General features: G+C 46.5%; 1 protein-coding gene across 3 annotated transcripts in view; it reads right to left on the minus strand.

Moving 5' to 3' along the window:
- The window catches only part of LLGL2 (LLGL scribble cell polarity complex component 2), an 84,929-nt gene extending 69,832 nt beyond the window's left edge, over positions 1-15,097 (minus strand). For all 3 annotated transcript variants that reach the window (XR_012713048.1, XM_075261908.1, XM_075261907.1), the window contains exon 1: positions 15,031-15,097. The gene's annotated coding sequence lies outside the window, so the exon portion shown is untranslated. The remainder of the gene's footprint in view (positions 1-15,030) is intronic.
- Between the last annotated feature and the right edge of the window lie 625 nt (positions 15,098-15,722).

Genomic DNA, 15,722 nt, shown 5'->3' on the forward strand with positions numbered 1-15,722 from the left:
AACAATATTTACACGCACTAGAATGTCCCAAAGTGAAACCAATATAGAAGAGAGTACAGGGCACAGCGATAAACCTACAAGTACTCGGATACACAGTAAGATTTCAAAAAGTTGCACCATTAAGGTGGCTTAGCCTGCCTGACCCTTATGTTGGGGGTGCAAGAAATAAACACACCAAAAGTGTAGGGGCCTCACCAAGGCAATCTCTTCATAAAAGGAGTTCTTCATTCATGTAACTTAGAAACATCGGGAGAGAAAGACTGCAGAAAACAAGAAAAAATAGGCAACAGCCGCCAGTAAGTAGATAGGGCCCCGCTGCGGTTACTCCAGCAGGAATCGGCCTATAAATAATAAAAAAATAAAAATGCATCACACCGGTGTGAACCTAGCGCAAGAGAGAATCTCCATCCTGAACGCGGACACCCCCTTTAGCCTGCAGACTTTTCTGTGTGGTTGGTTTCTCTACATAGATTTCCCGGCCCCCCCATTCGCACATTCAGGTACTTTTCTAAACCACATTCACTTTGTACTTTGCTGCCACCATTTTTTCACCTGCACTAGAAATAAACCCTGAAATATTTCCTAGAACAAACAACCCCTGCACTGAGCAGAGTGTGCACCGACGCGTCTGCCCGCAGGGATTTATAATGCCGCCCTATGGCGTCTCCCTGAACACAAAGCGTCACAATTTCTGATCTGCGCTTTTTCAGGCCTTTTTTTGTTCTGTAAGGAACAAAGTCTGTAAGGAAAAGAGAAAAAACACTAAATACCGAATATACTCGTATATACGCCGAGGCCCCTAATTTTACCACAAAAAAACTGGGAAAACTTATTGACTCGAGTATAAGCCGAGGGGGGAAATGCAGCAGCTACGGGAAAATTTCAAAAATTAAAATGGTTTTTGGGTGCAGTGGTTGCTGGTGCTGGGGGAGGGGAGGGGGTGTTTTGGTTGTCTGTCTGCCCCCTCCCTGAGCTTGAGGACGGAGTCCCCCCCCCCCCCCACACTTGGAATTCAGCCTGGCTGCATATAGGGGATCTGCAGTGCTCCTATTAACCCCTTCCCAATGGAACAGGAGCACTGCAGACCCCCTATATTCAGTAGGCACAGGGAGACCTCATGTGTTTGTGCTTCACTGTAATTTTTTACTTGTATATGCATTCTAGGGAAAGGAGGGATTTAGACCTTTTATATTTTTTAAAGCTTTTTTTTCACTATTTTATGGGAGATTCTATACATTACTATTGCGGCTGGTCATAGACCACCACCCCCCACAAAAAAAAAAAAAAAAATAAATGAAATCCAAGAGCCCGATCCTTCTTTCCCTGATATCTGCTGTTGGACCGGGGTCAGATCTAGAGAAATACATTATACACATACAGACCAAGGAATGGGTAAAACTTGACCAAACTGGACAATGGAAAATGAAAAAACAAAAACCCAGGCCATTCATGTGATAATCTGTGTGTAAATCTGAGATTAGAATCCCCAGTGGAAGCCTGAAGAGGAAGAACAGACGTGTCTGAACAGTAGACGTAAAGCCAGAAAAACAAGCAGATGATTCACAAGGATAACACTGGATTTATGACTCCTCCAAGTGGAAGAGCGAACAATGGAAAGCAAACAAGGCAGAATGAATGGGAAGTGCGAGGTCAATGGAAGAAAACTCTGCCACTGGGGACTGATGGCGCCCAGGGATTGGAATAGCGCCAATCATTGGGGAAATGTCAAGCACAGGTGATGGCCAGAAAAACTGAAGATGAATGTCTGGATAAAGAATAAAGTGGAGGAGACATTTACTCTAACAGATGACGCAACATGAAAGTATAAGAAGAAACTAGCGACCAAACACCTCAGATTATCAACCAAGAACCTCGGCGTATCATCAACCAAGAACCTCGGCGTATCATCAACCAAGAACCTCGGCGTATCATCAACCAAACACCTCAGGGTATCATCAACCAAACACCTCAGGGTACCATCAACCAAACACCTCAGAGTACCATCAACCAAACACCTCAGAGTACCATCAACCAAACACCTCAGAGTACCATCAACCAAACACCTCAGGGTATCATCAACCAAACACATCAGGGTATCATCAACTATCAACCAAACACCTCAGAGTACCATCAACCAAACACCTCAGGGTATCATCAACCAAACACCTCAGAGTATCATCAACCAAACACCTCAGGGTATCATCAACCAAGAACCTCAGAGTACCATCAACCAAACACCTCAGGGTATCATCAACCAAACACCTCAGAGTATCATCAACCAAACACATCAGGGTATCATCAACTATCAACCAAACACCTCAGAGTACCATCAACCAAACACCTCAGGGTATCATCAACCAAACACCTCAGAGTATCATCAACCAAACACCTCAGGGTATCATCAACCAAGAACCTCAGAGTACCATCAACCAAACACCTCAGAGTACCATCAACCAAACACCTCAGAGTACCATCAACCAAACACCTCAGGGTACCATCAACCAAACACCTCAGGGTACCATCAACCAAACACCTCAGGGTATCATCAACCAAACACCTCAGGGTATCATCAACCAAACACCTCAGGGTATCATCAACCAAACACCTCAGGGTATCATCAACCAAACACCTCAGGGTATCATCAACCAAACACCTCAGGGTACCATCAACCAAACACCTCAGGGTACCATCAACCAAACACCTCAGGGTATCAACCACCAAACACCTCAGGGTATCATCAACCAAACACCTCAGGGTATCATCAACCAAACACCTCAAAGTATCATCAACCAAACACCTCAGGGTACCATCAACCAAACACCTCAGGGTATCATCAACCAAACACCTCAGGGTATCATCAACCAAACACCTCAGGGTACCATCAACCAAACACCTCAGGGTATCATCAACCAAACACCTCAGGGTATCATCAACCAAACACATCAGGGTATCATCAACCAAACACCTCAGGGTATCATCAACCAAACACCTCAGGGTATCATCAACCAAACACCTCAGGGTATCATCAACCAAACACCTCAGGGTATCATCAACCAAGAAACTCAGATCTCACTGCTTTGCTCTTAATTTACATCCAACGCCATCACTCAAGTATCCAACAGAAATGACAAGACCATGTAGGAGCCTCCTTGTACAAAGACATGTTTAAAGGAACAAGTGATTCACACAAGATCTGACATGACTGAAATCTGCACAATGCATGTTCATGGGTGCACCAACCATTGCATACTAGAAACCCTCCATAAGACGTGCAGTTTTGGAAAAGTCATCTGGCCCTTGTCGAGGTTGCTTAGATACTTACGCTTGCCCACTATTCCCACTCCCAACAAACCAACTTCAAGACCTGACCAGTCACTTGAAATCTAATACTGTAGTCCTCAACATATACCATTGTCACCAGCGGTATTAATGTTATGGCCGATGGAAAGTGAAGACTTTCCCTGTGTTTTGCACCTTGTAGCCATAAATTGCTGTCCTACAAGGGCCGATGATGCCGAAGACAAAGCAGCGCACGCCACTGACTCGGAGCGCACGCCACTGACTCGGAGAGCACGCCACTGACTCGGAGAGCACGCCACTGACTCGGAGAGCACGCCACTGACTCGGAGAGCACGCCACTGACTCGGAGAGCACGCCACTGACTCGGAGAGCACGCCACTGACTCGGAGAGCACGCCACTGACTCGGAGAGCACGCCACTGACTCGGAGAGCACGCCACTGACTCGGAGAGCACGCCACTGACTCGGAGAGCACGCCACTGACTCGGAGAGCACGCCACTGACTCGGAGAGCACGCCACTGACTCGGAGAGCACGCCACTGACTCGGAGAGCACGCCACTGACTCGGAGAGCACGCCACTGACTCAAAAGCTGCGAAGCCAAAGACAGAACTACCTGGAACTTGTCGCTGCCCTTCCCTAAATCCTTTCAGAATCCCAGCACCCCCTCCCCCACACTGCTCCACCATTATGGAGGACCAGACGACCAAAGTTCACCTAGATAAGATGATAAGACACAATAACATCCTGGGATTTCTCTTCTTAGTGATAAAATTAACCCTTACAATTCAAGTCATTTACCCTAATAGATTGTCCCTTTCCAGGGATCCTAGGGCTGAGGCCAAATATTGTAACCCGGGGGTGGGGCGGGGGGGCTCGGAGCGTTTACAGTCCCAGTAAAACCAATAAGATTCCATTTAATCCCATCCACATGCTGAAGAATAAAGGTGGCGGAGAACTTCATGTGTAAACCTGATGGACTTATAGGATGGGGGGTGCGGGGGGAAGGGGGGGGTGAAGTGTTTCTGCTGCTTTTTTTCCTGTAGTGTTTTTAGCCATTTTCACCATGTGTGGCTTTAGGCAAGGCTGGACAATGATGACACTAACCAAAAATCACATTGAATTGACCGCTTTACCTCGATTACAAGTAATAATTGAACATTTTGCACATCCCCCCCCACATTTACGGGCCACTGAATTTTGGCTTTTGTATGTATGAACATAAAAAAAGAAAATCAGGTTGTGGTATCGGTACAAGTCGCCGACTCCTCCATCAATGGCCGGCAGGCACGCTCACTTTAAAGATTGTCTGATTTATTAGAAATCTAGTGAGGATTCATTTAGGACCAACAAGAAGTCATTGGTGAGCTCTGCGGGGGGAGGGGGCGCTGTTCTGGAAAGGGCTACATGGCGACTCACTGATATTAGGAAGGGAAATTGCAGGTCCTTGGGGGTCACAAAGGGCACAAAGTTGTCAAATAAAAAGTTGAGGATTCACACAACAGGAATTACGAGCGGTCTGTTAGTCTGATCCCAGACGAGCCTTGAAGGGCCTTATACCATTTATTCCGATATCTACTGGATGTAGAGAGAAAACATTCTTGGCATTATCAATTGGAAGAGACAGCGTCCGTATGGAGGAAAACAGCAGCCATGGGGGCAACACGGTGGCTCAGGAACATTCAGGGCTTTGGAGATGGACTTGTAGCCTTGAGATTGCTCAGGCTTCCTCACAATTTTGCTTCTCAAGTCCTCAGACAGTTCTTTGGTCTTCTTTCTTTTCTCCATGCTCAATGTGGTCACACAAGGACACAGGACAGAGGTGGAGTCAACTTTAATCCATTTCAACTGGCTGCAAGTGTGATTTAGTTATTGCCACCACCTGTTAGGTGCCTCAGGTAAGTAACAGGTGCTGTTAATTACACAAATTACAGAAGCATCACATGATTTTTCAAACAGTGCCAATACTTTTGTCCACCCCCTTTTTATGTTTGGTGTGGAATTATATGCAGTTTGGCTTTTTGACAATTCTTTTTGTGGTTTTCCATTGAAGACAAATTAAATGAAAATAATACCAAAGAGTTTGTGATTGCAATCATTATCTGGAAGAACAGGAGGATTATCTGACAGAATTGCAGGGGGGCCAATACTTTTGGCCACCACTGTAACTATATCATCTATCCCGATATCATATAACCCTATATCATACACGGTATTTTCACAGTGCGCCTTATACAATGGACACATAGTATACGGGTATTATACACAATACCATTATACGGTAGTATATGGGTATCAGCAGTAATTCCCGGACGTGGGCCCATCCATCAGGCCTCACACGGCTTTTTCTCTGCAGTGTGTGTGTGGGGGGGGGGTCTTGTGTAATTTCCGTCCTCTACACTGCGACCTCACATAGGGTTAATCACCGGAGTAGACAATGTCAGTGTCCCCCCCCCCCCCCCCCAACATGACATGCAGGTAACATAAAGACTGGCGAGTTGCGTTTCTACGTGCACAGGTGTGATACGGATCACCATAGAAACAAGTCTAACTAATCTTTCAAAAAAAATTGAAATTAAAAAAAAAATTTTTTTACAATAACTGCAAAAAAAAAAAAAAAAAAAAAAAAGTCATTTTCAGTCTGTTCTGGTGGTGGCCATACTTTTCTGGGTGGCCACACTGGCTTGTTGCCAGTTTCCTACAGCAGGTAGCCATGTGACTATGATAGAGGATCATTCAAGAGTCACCTGAATATTACGCAGCTGTGTTCTCTAGCGAGGGATAGACGTGCGTGCTCTCCAGTATATACCCTGCACCGTCAGGTGACATCGCAGGACCCATCACCCAAATAAACACTTGTACAAGAGTCACCACACCGGCATCTGACTGCGCTCTGTATATACCAGCGGGAGGAGACCTGTATACACTGCTGAAAGGAATACGCCAGCCCCAGGGGCGTCTATAGGTGAAGAGCCCAAACTATACACTGACCCTGGCACACATGACCTAATCCCCCCCCCATAGGTGCAGTCATCTGCCACAACTTATACACGACACCCAGAGAAAACCTCTACAAGTTTCACGAGCCTGTTCACACAAGGCGTCTGCAGCAGAGACTACAAGAATAGTGAAACTAGTAAAAAATGAAGACACAAATGTGAACACAGCCGAAGAGCCCTGCCGATAACGCACAAGTAGTGAGAGTTACCACTGGAAATCGTGGCGTACGTGCGCCTGGTCAGGGGATGTCTGTGCACACCTGGCCCACTAAACGGAGAGGTATAGGACCCGGCCCACTAAACGGAGAGGTATAGGACCCGGCCCACTAAACGGAGAGGTATAGGACCCGGCCCACTAAACGGAGAGGTATAGGACCCGGCCCACTAAACGGAGAGGTATAGGACCCGGCCCACTAAACGGAGAGGTATAGGACCCGGCCCACTAAACGGAGAGGTATAGGACCCGGCCCACTAAACGGAGAGGTATAGGACCCGGCCCACTAAACGGAGAGGTATAGGACCCGGCCCACTAAACGGAGAGGTATAGGACCCGGCCCACTAAACGGAGAGGTATAGGACCCGGCCCACTAAACGGAGAGGTATAGGACCCGGCCCACTAAACGGAGAGGTATAGGACCCGGCCCACTAAACGGAGAGGTATAGGACCCGGCCCACACAGATAGGTATAGGACCCGGTCCACACAGATAGGTATAGGACCCGGTCCACACAGATAGGTATAGGACCCGGTCCACACAGATAGGTATAGGACCCGGTCCACACAGATAGGTATAGGACCCGGTCCACACAGATAGGTATAGGACCCGGTCCACACAGATAGGTATAGGACCCGGTCCACACAGATAGGTATAGGACCCGGTCCACACAGATAGGTATAGGACCCGGTCCACACAGATAGGTATAGGACCCGGTCCACACAGATAGGTATAGGACCCGGTCCACACAGATAGGTATAGGACCCGGTCCACACAGATAGGTATAGGACCCGGTCCACACAGATAGGTATAGGACCCGGTCCACACAGATAGGTATAGGACCCGGTCCACACAGATAGGTATAGGACCCGGTCCACACAGATAGGTATAGGACCTGGCCTGAGTGTGCTCCAGACTCTGGCCCTATAGACAAGCCCATATATTGGGCCATCGCAACAGAACGCTAGCCATGAAAATCACAGCTGACAATGGCCTGCACCGTGCCTTAAGGGGGGGTGGGGGTCTGTGATTGGGGGTACTGAGAATGAATCCTTATTCCTCTTCACATGACCAGTACACATTCTGCATCTCTTCATATCCGGCCTCTATTCCCCCATTTTTCTCTGTTTTCCTTCTTTCCTTTATCTCGCGCATGCGCAGTCTCTACTTTTTCTTTCTTCAGCCAGTGAGCGCTTCCCTTGCGCAGGCGCGCCATGTGTATACCGCTTTGTTGCACAGTAATGTCTTTCCCATATATTCACACACGGTAAATCTGCGGCAGTTCAGTATAACCATCGGCTCCTCATTTATTTCATAAATACATTTTGCAAGCGTCAGTCAGATACCAACATTTCTGCAATTATCTGCCACAAGTGAGCGTGCCCTTAGGGGTATTTGTGCAAGTCCTATTGGTTGGATACCAGTTGTGGAGCCCTTTAGAGGGCATTCACATGGTGCAGTTTCTTATTTTGATGCCAGTTGCACACGACCAATGTTACCCGTGTGCCGCCTGTCACGCATCAGTCATGTTTCCGCAGTCCCATTCATTCAATGAATAGGAGCCGGGGATGGAAGGCTGCAAAACCAGACAGGAACAGGAGGCTTGTGGCGCGGACTGTCGGCTCACACACAAGACTGCGCAATTCACATGTAATTGGGCCAAAATTAATGGATCAGTGCGCCATCCGAGAAAAAACCCTGATAGAACGGCGAATCGCACCGCGCTTGTCTGCAAAGGCCCTTACAGGAGTTTATTTAGCACATGTCACATCTAAAGTACAGCCAGAAACTGCATGAAGATATCAGAGTATGTTCACACACAGTTTTTTACAAGCAGATTTTGAAATCCACCCTAAAAAATACCTTCCATTCATTTCAATGGGCGTCAGTAGAATTGTTCTTCCCTCTCGCTGGTTTTCTCACCTCACTGAAATCAATGGGAAGAGCTTTTGGTTTTTGACACAGTGTCTGCAAAAAACGCAAGCTTTTTTTTTTTTTTTTTTTAAGTGAAGGTGCAGAAAACAAAAAAAAGCCAAAAAATTTCTTAATCCCTGAAGCAATTTTTTATTTCAGCCTGCAAAAATCTGTGCGGACATACCCTTAAGGGTGCAGCTTTACCTAAACCTTGAGAATGTGCCCAAACAAGAGCTACAAAGAGGTGTCATCTCAGGGCCTGTTCACACTGCGCAGTTAGTACAAGTCCACAATGGTAAGAACTGCAGATTATTCACTACCATTGTATGGCAGAATTCACACCATCATCTGTCCCTTTGTGTGAGTGACTCTGAGCAGTTTAGGCTCGGGCTACCTGACAACTGTAGTTACAAGCCCGAAGATCCCGGCGGCGCCTGCACTAATGTAAATGAACGGCGTCGCTCTGACCGAGGGCTCGTAGACGCAGAAAACCCAGCGCCGCCATTACATGACAGTCAGAGCGACTCCACTTACGCTAATGATGCAGTCGCCGCGGTGAGCTTTGGTTGCACCACCGGATTTCCAAGCCAAAATCACTGAGTAGTCCAAGCCTGAGACTGATCAGCCCCCCGTTACCGGGATCAGGGAGAGCCGACACCGCTCAGATCCGGAGACTTTACCATCGAAAGAAAAGAAATTAAAATAAATAAAAATAAACCCCACCAGAGTCACAGGTTTTGCTGAAGTGTCTGCGCATCCGTGAAGTGTCTGCGCATCCGTGAAGTGTCTGCGCATCCGTGAAGTGTCTGCGCATCCGTGAAGTGTCTGCGCATCCGTGAAGTGTCTGCGCATCCGTGAAGTGTCTGCGCATCCGTGAAGTGTCTGCGCATCCGTGAAGTGTCTGCGCATCCGTGAAGTGTCTGCGCATCCGTGAAGTGTCTGCGCATCCGTGAAGTGTCTGCGCATCCGTGAAGTGTCTGCGCATCCGTGAAGTGTCTGCGCATCCGTGAAGTGTCTGCGCATCTAGAGATTCTTTTTATGGATTTTGACTTTTTTTTTTTTTTTTTTTTTTTTTTTTTTAAGACAATTGGATAATCTACAATAAAAAGCAAAAGAAACTGAACCCGGATGATAGCCATAGTAGTTGTATCTATATACCATCCACAGTATACTATATACACAGGACCATCCACAGTACACTATATATCCCATCCTACTACTACTATACATGTGACAGTTTGGACGTTTGTTCCTCAATCACAGAAACCACTGAGCGGATTTGGATGAGATTTGTCCCATAGATACTCTATAACCTGGAGTAACACATCGGCTACTTTGTATCCCGGTACATGACATGGCTTCACTACTGTTCTGGATTTATGGTCACATACTATATTACATGTTCCATAGATACTCTGTAACCTGGAGTAACACATCGGCTACTTTGTATCCCGGTACATGACATGGCTTCACTACTGTTCTGGATTTATGGTCACATACTATATTACATGTTCCATAGATACTCTGTAACCTGGAGTAACACATCGGCTACTTTGTATCCCGGTAAATGACATGGCTTCACTACTGTTCTGGATTTATGGTCACATACTATATTACATGTCCCATAGATACTCTGTAACCTGGAGTAACACATCGGCTACTTTGTATCCCGGTACATGACATGGCTTCACTACTGTTCTGGATTTATGGTCACATACTATATTACATGTCCCATAGATACTCTGTAACCTAGAGTAACACATCGGCTACTTTGTATCGCGGTACATGACATGGCTTCACTACTGTTCTGGATTTATGGTCACATACTATATTACATGTCCCATAGATACTCTGTAACCTAGAGTAACACATCGGCTACTTTGTATCTTGGTAAATGACATGGCTTCACTGCTGTTCTGGATTTATGGTCACATAGTATATTACATGTCCCATAGATACTCTGTAACCTAGAGTAACACATCGGCTACTTTGTATCCCGGTACATGACATGGCTTCACTACTGTTCTGGATTTATGGTCACATACTATATTACATGTCCCATAGATACTCTGTAACCTGGAGTAACACATCAGCTACTTTGTATCCCGGTACATGACATGGCTTCACTACTGTTCTGGATTTATGGTCACATACTATATTACATGTCCCATAGATACTCTGTAACCTGGAGTAACACATCGGCTACTTTGTATCCCGGTACATGACATGGCTTCACTACTGTTCTGGATTTATGGTCACATACTATATTACATGTCCCATAGATACTCTGTAACCTAGAGTAACACATCGGCTACTTTGTATCCCGGTACATGACATGGCTTCACTACTGTTCTGGATTTATGGTCACATACTATATTACATGTCCCATAGATTCTCCGTAACCTGGAGTAACACATCGGCTACTTTGTATCCCGGTACATGACATGGCTTCACTACTGTTCTGGATTTATGGTCACATACTATATTACACTGCTCCTGCAGCCGCTTATCTCAGGTCCCAGGTCTGTTATCTCTCTATGTAATACTCAGCTAACCCTCAGTCCATTGTGTACAAGCATCTGCATATTATCTAATCTGCTCCAGTGCTGACACACTGGATAGGAATCACCTTTACTCCACATTGGCAGTTTGCTAATATTAAACATGGCAGGAAAAAGAAAATCTAATTTGTCACAAACAACGAGATCTATGAAGGAGCCAGAAGTCACAGAGTTCTCCTCAAGCGGAGCTGACGGGGCCAACAACACGCTCATTATATGGTGTCCCAGCGAGCTGCTGAGATGCCAGAACAATCACAGGCACAGCATGAGTAACAAGGTCAGCAGCAGGACAGCTTAAGAGCTGCCGAAACGCGCTATATATATATATATATATATATATATATATATATATATATATATATATATATACACACACACACAGGACCACCCGCAGTACACTATACACAGGACTGTAGCTAGATCTATATACCACCCGCAGTACACTATACAGTATACACAGGACTGTAGCTACATCTATATACCACCCGCAGTACACTATACAGTATACACAGGACTGTAGCTACATCTATATACCACCCGCAGTACACTATACAGTATACACAGGACTGTAGCTAGATCTATATACCACCCGCAGTACACTATACAGTATACACAGGACTGTAGCTACATCTATATACCACCCGCAGTACACTATACAGTATACACAGGACTGTAGCTACATCTATATACCACCCGCAGTACACTATACAGTATACACAGGACTGTAGCTACATCTATATACCACCCGCAGTACACTATACAGTATACACAGGACTGTAGCCACATCTATATACCACCCGCAGTACACTATACAGTATACACAGGACTGTAGCTACATCTATATACCACCCGCAGTACACTATACACAGGACTGTAGCTACATCTATATACCACCCACAGCACACTATACAGTATACACAGGACTGTAGCCACATCTATATACCACCCGCAGTACACTATACAGTATACACAGGACTGTAGCTACATCTATATACCACCCGCAGTACACTATACAGTATACACAGGACTGTAGCTACATCTATATACCACCCGCAGTACACTATACAGTATACACAGGACTGTAGCTACATCTATATACCACCCGCAGTACACTATACAGTATACACAGGACTGTAGCTACATCTATATACCACCCGCAGTACACTATACACAGGACTGTAGCTACATCTATATACCACCCGCAGCACACTATACAGTATACACAGGACTGTAGCTACATCTATATACCACCCGCAGCACACTATACAGTATACACAGGACTGTAGCCACATCTATATACCACCCGCAGCACACTATACAGTATACACAGGACTGTAGCTACATCTATATACCACCCGCAGCACACTATACAGTATACACAGGACTGTAGCTACATCTATATACCACCCGCAGTACACTATACAGTATACACAGGACTGTAGCTACATCTATATACCACCCGCAGTACACTATACAGTATACACAGGACTGTAGCTACATCTATATACCACCCGCAGTACACTATACAGTATACACAGGACTGTAGCTACATCTATATACCACCCGCAGTACACTATACAGTATACACAGGACTGTAGCTACATCTATATACCACCCGCAGTACACTATACAGTATACACAGGACTGTAGCTACAGCTATATACCACCCGCAGTACACTATACAGTATACACAGGACTGTAGCTACATCTATATACCACCCGCAGTACACTATACAGTATACACAGGACTGTAGCCACATCTATATACCACCCGCAGTACACTATACACAGGACTGTAGCCACATCTATATACCACCCGCAGTACACTATACAGTATACACAGGACTGTAGCCACATCTATATACCACCCGCAGTACACTATACAGTATACACAGGACTGTAGCCACATCTATATACCACCCGCAGTACACTATACACAGGACTGTAGCTACATCTATATACCACCCACAGCACACTATACAGTATACACAGGACTGTAGCTACATCTATATACCACCCGCAGTACACTATACAGTATACACAGGACTGTAGCTACATCTATATACCACCCGCAGCACACTATACAGTATACACAGGACTGTAGCCACATCTATATACCACCCGCAGCACACTATACAGTATACACAGGACTGTAGCTACATCTATATACCACCCGCAGTACACTATACACAGGACTGTAGCTACATCTATATACCACCCGCAGTACACTATACAGTATACACAGGACTGTAGCTACATCTATATACCACCCGCAGTACACTATACAGTATACACAGGACTGTAGCTACATCTATATACCACCCGCAGTACACTATACAGTATACACAGGACTGTAGCTACATCTATATACCACCCGCAGTACACGATACAGTATACACAGGACTGTAGCTACATCTATATACCACCCGCAGTACACGATACAGTATACACAGGACTGTAGCTACATCTATATACCACCCGCAGTACACGATACAGTATACACAGGACTGTAGCTACATCTATATACCACCCGCAGTACACTATACAGTATACACAGGACTGTAGCCACATCTATATACCACCCGCAGCACACTATACAGTATACACAGGACTGTAGCTACATCTATATACCACCCGCAGTACACTATACAGTATACACAGGACTGTAGCTACATCTATATACTACCCGCAGCACACTATACACAGGACTGTAGCTACATCTATATACCACCCGCAGTACACTATACAGTATACACAGGACTGTAGCTACATCTATATACCACCCGCAGTACACTATACAGTATACACAGGACTGTAGCTACATCTATATACCACCCGCAGTACACTATACAGTATACACAGGACTGTAGCTACATCTATATACCACCCGCAGTACACTATACAGTATACACAGGACTGTAGCTACATCTATATACCACCCGCAGTACACGATACAGTATACACAGGACTGTAGCTACATCTATATACCACCCGCAGTACACTATACAGTATACACAGGACTGTAGCCACATCTATATACCACCCGCAGCACACTATACAGTATACACAGGACTGTAGCTACATCTATATACCACCCGCAGTACATGATACAGTATACACAGGACTGTAGCTACATCTATATACCACCCGCAGTACACTATACAGTATACACAGGACTGTAGCCACATCTATATACCACCCGCAGCACACTATACAGTATACACAGGACCATCTGCACATTATGGATCTTATTCTTCTCCATATTTGCTGCACAGAGCGGAGGAGACGCTACAAGTGGTTTTGCGGATCCGCTTTTCGCGGCTCTGTATAATCCAGTAGGGTTTTGCGCAGGGATCGCGGCTTCTCTGATGTGCGTCTACATTCTCATTCGGAGATTATTCACACTACGGCTACATTGACGCTTTTTCTTCTTGCATGGCAGTCGGGATCGGAGTAAAAGTCTAATATAGAGCGAGAAACGTTTTACCCCGTGTTATTGGATTATTTCCATAATTTTTTCGCACAGCCTTATGATTTCTGGCGGATTTTGAGGCCTGATAGATTTCCCTACGGTTTGGCGCACGCCCTTACTGAGCCGCACTTCATATCTGTGGCAATAATTCTCATCCAGATCAGTGACAGGAAAACTTCTGTGATGAGATTTCAGGCGAGTGGTGGCACAAAACCCATCTAGAAAGCTGCATGAGGAGACGCAGTGTGAACACGTCCTAACTAGAATAGCCGCAGGAAGATTCCAGAAGAACATCCCGAACCCCCGACACGAACCCCAGAGACACCTGTAGCAGGAGCTCGTCACTAACACAACGGCTGACCCAGAAACTTTCCAGGGCTGCAGGTCGGTGACAGGAAGATGGAACTTACCGCCCGCCCACCGAGCCTCACACCTGTTGTACCCGGCAGAGAGCAGCCACACCCGGGCGGGCACAGACCGGGGCACCGGGCACCTCAGCCATCACTGAGCGCCGCCCCCCGGACATCACCCGCATCCTCACACGACTCCCCCCAGAAAGTCATCCCGCCTCACCTGCCCCGTATCCGGCAGATCCTCGATCCTCGTCCCGCGGGAGGCGCCTGGGCCGCAGCCGCTTCCTGGTTCCCTCCGGCTAATTACATATTCATGACATCTTAGCTCAGTTGGCCAATAGGAACACAGACATCCCAGGCCGCGCCCCCTGACAGCTGTGACGTTACAAGCCTCGGCCGGCCCTTTTTCTCATGAATAATGTAATAGGTCGGCTGGCATTGATCCCTCCGCGCACCTGGCTCACCTGGACGTATTACTGCTCGGAACCGCCCGTAACATTGCGCCGTGTAGGAAAGGAGTCCCTGCCGAGTCGCCACAACCTGAGGAGAATTCCCGCCATGACTGAAGAGAAGTCCCGATGTGACCTGTCACTGGCCAGAGAGTGTAAGAGGAGAATTGTACGGCTTAGAATCGGTGTCAAATGTTCAATAGAACCCCCAGTCACCCCCAGTCTTCAACAATGACCTTTCAATGTGGGCAGTGGCGCCCCCTGTAGCCTGTGATTAGCTGACTCACAAGATGTCATCATTGGGGCCCCTGGGGGCCAGTGACAATTGTTACACATGCAGAGCCTCCTTGTGCACTGTGGAGTTCGGGCAGTGTCAGACTGGGGTGTCTTAGGCCCGCTAGTGGAATTGTTTCTAGGGGCCCGCCATCAGGACCGCCAGCACCCTGCAGATCAGCAATACCGA

This window comes from Leptodactylus fuscus, unplaced genomic scaffold, assembly GCF_031893055.1.
Source record: "Leptodactylus fuscus isolate aLepFus1 unplaced genomic scaffold, aLepFus1.hap2 HAP2_SCAFFOLD_61, whole genome shotgun sequence".
Lineage (NCBI taxonomy): Eukaryota > Metazoa > Chordata > Amphibia > Anura > Leptodactylidae > Leptodactylus > Leptodactylus fuscus.